Source organism: Thermobia domestica, unplaced genomic scaffold (assembly GCF_964235325.1).
Source record: "Thermobia domestica unplaced genomic scaffold, izTheDome1.hap1.1 HAP1_SCAFFOLD_2346, whole genome shotgun sequence".
Lineage (NCBI taxonomy): Eukaryota > Metazoa > Arthropoda > Insecta > Zygentoma > Lepismatidae > Thermobia > Thermobia domestica.
In genome coordinates, this window is record NW_027658046.1 from 3,575 (window position 1) to 7,500 (window position 3,926).

Here is a 3,926-nt window from a genome sequence, read left to right on the forward strand (position 1 = left end):
CAAGGATACAAGTAGGCTTGTTCCATTGGATTGGGAGTCTAATATGCTCTTGGCGGCTGTCACACGGCCAGTATTAACGGGAGCTAGTCACCGCAAGAGTAGGCTTATTCCAGCGGAACAGAAGTCTAAAATGCTTGGTCGGGTGTAGCTTTCCTATCCTTTGTTAGAACGCTGTGTTGGTTGTGTCCAACACTTTCCGGCTTTTTAGTCGGTCAATTCCCTGGTTGATCCTGCCAGTAGTCATATGCTTGTCTCAAAGATTAAGCCATGCATGTCTCAGTGCAAGCCAAAACAAGGTGAAACCGCGAATGGCTCATTAAATCAGTTATGGTTCCTTAGATCGTACCTATCCTACTTGGATAACTGTGGTAATTCTAGAGCTAATACATGCAACTAGAATCCCGCCCAGCAATGGAAGGGATGCTTTTATTAGATTAAAACCAATCGGTCGGTTCGTCCGTCCGAAACCTTGGTGACTCTGAATAACTTTGGGCTGATCGCACGGTCTCTGTACCGGCGACGCATCTTTCAAATGTCTGCCTTATCAACTGTCGATGGTAGGTTCTGCGCCTACCATGGTTGTTACGGGTAACGGGGAATCAGGGTTCGATTCCGGAGAGGGAGCCTGAGAAACGGCTACCACATCCAAGGAAGGCAGCAGGCGCGCAAATTACCCACTCCCGGCACGGGGAGGTAGTGACGAAAAATAACGATACGGGACTCATCCGAGGCCCGTAATCGGAATGAATACACTTTAAATCCTTTAATGAGAATCTATCGGAGGGCAAGTTCTGGTGCCAGCCGCCGCGGTAATTCCAGCTCCGATAGCGTATATTAAAGTTGTTGCGGTTAAAAAGCTCGTAGTTGGATCTGGGTCTCGGACGATCGGTTCGCCGCCCGGCGTTTAACTGATCGTTCCGGACGTCCTGCCGGTTTTTCCTTTCTCGGTGCTCTTCATTGAGTGTCTTGATTGGCCGGCACGTTTACTTTGAACAAATTAGAGTGCTCAAAGCAGGCCGTGTCGCCTGAATGTTCGGTGCATGGAATAATGGAATAGGACCTCGGTTCTATTTTGTTGGTTTTCGGAACTCGAGGTAATGATTAATAGGGACAGACGGGGGCATTAGTATTGCGACGTTAGAGGTGAAATTCTTGGATCGTCGCAAGACTAACCGATGCGAAAGCATTTGCCAAGAATGTTTTCATTAATCAAGAACGAAAGTTAGAGGTTCGAAGGCGATCAGATACCGCCCTAGTTCTAACCATAAACGATGCCAGCCAGCAATCCGCCGAAGTTCCTCCAATGACTCGGCGGCGGCTTCCGGGAAACCAAAGCTTTTGGGTTCCGGGGGAAGTATGGTTGCAAAGCTGAAACTTAAAGGAATTGACGGAAGGGCACCACCAGGAGTGGGGCCTGCGGCTTAATTTGACTCAACACGGGAAACCTCACCAGGCCCGGACACTGGAAGGATTGACAGATTGAGAGCTCTTTCTTGATTCAGTGGGTGGTGGTGCATGGCCGTTCTTAGTTGGTGGAGCGATTTGTCTGGTTAATTCCGATAACGAACGAGACTCTAGCCTGCTAACTAGGCGTTGGAATCTTTCCTTCCAACGTTCATGTCTTCTTAGAGGGACAGGCTGCCTCTAGCAGCACGAGATTGAGCAATAACAGGTCTGTGATGCCCTTAGATGTTCTGGGCCGCACGCGCGCCACACTGAAGGAATCAACGTGTCTTCCCTGACCGAAAGGTCCGGGTAACCCGCTGAACCTCCTTCGTGCTAGGGATTGGGGCTTGCAATTATGTCCCATAAACGAGGAATTCCCAGTAAGCGCAAGTCATAAGCTTGCGTTGATTACGTCCCTGCCCTTTGTACACACCGCCCGTCGCTACTACCGATTGAATGATTTAGTGAGGCCTTCGGACTGATACCCGGCACCTCCGTCTTGCGGTGGTACCGACGTGTCGGAAAGATGGCCAAACTTGATCATTTAGAGGAAGTAAAAGTCGTAACAAGGTTTCCGTATGTGAACCTGCGGAAGGATCATTATCAATTCATCACCACTGCGGTGGTTGATGTCAAAAGTTTCTTATTAGTGTGTCGTATCAGTTAGATTGACACCGTTGAACGGGAGCCACTGATCTTGACAGGCGAAGGAGAGAAAGGTGAGCCGTGTCTTCCCTTTAGTTGGGAAGCGAGCAGCAAGAACGGGAGCCACTGTCATCGGCGAGGGTAGCGTAGGCTACCTGTTGACACAGGCCGCGTGTCATCAAAGGATTGGAGTAGACTTATTTCGGTGGAAAAGAAGTCTTGAAAAGACTCAAAGAGAGTAAGACTTATTCCATCGGAGCAGGAGTCTTAAATGCTCAGTCAGATGGCATGATAAACCAGTTCCGACGTCCAAGGGCTCAAGTAAGCTTATTCCGTTTGAAAAGAAGTCTTGAAAAGACTCCAAGAGAGTAAGACTTATTCCATCGGAGCAGGAGCGTTTAAAATGCTTGTGTCGGATGTCGGGTGCTGGGGTAGAACGGAAGCTTGTCCTCCAAGGACTCGAGTAGGCTGTGACTGCTTTGTGGGAGAAGTCTTGAAAAGGCTCTGAGGAGCAAGGCTTACACGTTAGTAGCACAAGAAGCCTTTAATACGCTCGGGTCGGGCGACTAGAGCTAGAATTCGCTGCTTTGTAGGCCAGTATCCTTTTCTGTTCAAGATGGCCTTCAATGAAAAACTGGTAGCCATGATTTTTGGCTACAAACTCATGGGCAGCCTAAGATTATTCCTTGTGATGCAGGGAAAGGCTTTCGAATGAACACGCCCAGCTTTGTGGTGAGTGACCGCAGCTGACGGGGCCAAACAGGAGGCAGGGCGGCCCCCGATGCGGTTTGTTTACCGAACTTTAATTTCTTGCACGGCATACGTGAAATGCTGTTGTAGAATTTTTACAACCCTGAACGGTGGATCACTTGGCTCGTGGGTCGATGAAGAACGCAGCTAGCTGCGCGAAAGAGTGTGAACTGCAGGACACACGAACATCGACGTTTCGAACGCACATTGCGACCCAGGATCTCTTCTGGGTCACACCTGTCTGAGGGTCGGTAACTTTATCCTGGCGGTGGAAGTTTTTCGGATGACCCCACGGCCTCTCGCTACTTCGGTAGTGATGCTGTGGCCATGTGCAAGGGGCCTGGCAAGGGGTCTCGCGCAAGGCTTGGCTTTCTTGTTGGTAACCTCTTGTGACCATGGGTCCGGGGAATGGAAACTGTGTGTTCTTGGGCTTCCGCGACAGCGGTCGTCTTAAATGAGCAGCAAAGGCTGGTGGTTTACATCCGCCTGTTGAGGCAGTTTTTGTCTCGACGAAAGTTCCTAAGTGAATTGGGGAACTTGGTCCTTGGATTTCATCCTTGCCAAACCCCTTTCGATGGGAACGAGACTGTCTTGTGTCCATGCAATTCTCTAGCCTGGGCCGGCGCAAGGCTGGCTGGCGAACAAGGTAATTGGGCCTCTGAGTTTTGTACACATGAGATTAGTCTCTCTCGAAGCATTCAGGCCGAACGAGGGTTTTTGGAGTTCAATTCTCTAGCCTGGGCCGGCGCAAGGCTGGCTGGCGAACAAGGTAATTGGGCCTCTGAGTCTTGGTATTCCAATTTTCCTCTATTCCTGGATAAGCTTCAGTACGAGGTGCCCGGCAAGGGGTCAGGGGGTGACCCCTGACTTACCTTGGCGGTCTACATCTTGTAAATTGAAAAGTCCTGTTGTGCGCGAGCCTTCAGGCGCGCTGTGTTTTTGGCGCTCGACCTCAGATTAGGTGAGATTACCCGCTTAATTTAAGCATATTAATAAGCGGAGGAAAAGAAACTAACAAGGATTCCCTTAGTAACGGCGAGCGAACAGGGAAGAGCCCAGCACCGAATCTCGCAGTCGTTGGCTGT

The 3,926-nt window shown here is 50.0% G+C and overlaps 3 non-coding genes across 3 annotated transcripts in view; all 3 read left to right on the top strand.

The window, feature by feature from the left end:
- Positions 1-217: 217 nt before the first annotated feature.
- LOC145678297 (small subunit ribosomal RNA) lies at positions 218-2,049 on the top strand. Its single transcript, XR_014130347.1, has one exon. It is a non-coding gene; the product is annotated as a small subunit ribosomal RNA (ribosomal RNA).
- An 891-nt stretch (positions 2,050-2,940) lies between these two features.
- On the top strand, positions 2,941-3,092 carry LOC145678296 (5.8S ribosomal RNA). The gene has a single exon (XR_014130346.1). It is a non-coding gene; the product is annotated as a 5.8S ribosomal RNA (ribosomal RNA).
- A 696-nt stretch (positions 3,093-3,788) lies between these two features.
- Positions 3,789-3,926, top strand: part of LOC145678298 (large subunit ribosomal RNA) — a 3,940-nt gene continuing 3,802 nt past the window's right edge. The window contains exon 1 of the ribosomal RNA XR_014130348.1: positions 3,789-3,926. This exon is cut by the window's right edge and continues 3,802 nt beyond it. This is a non-coding gene — a ribosomal RNA (large subunit ribosomal RNA).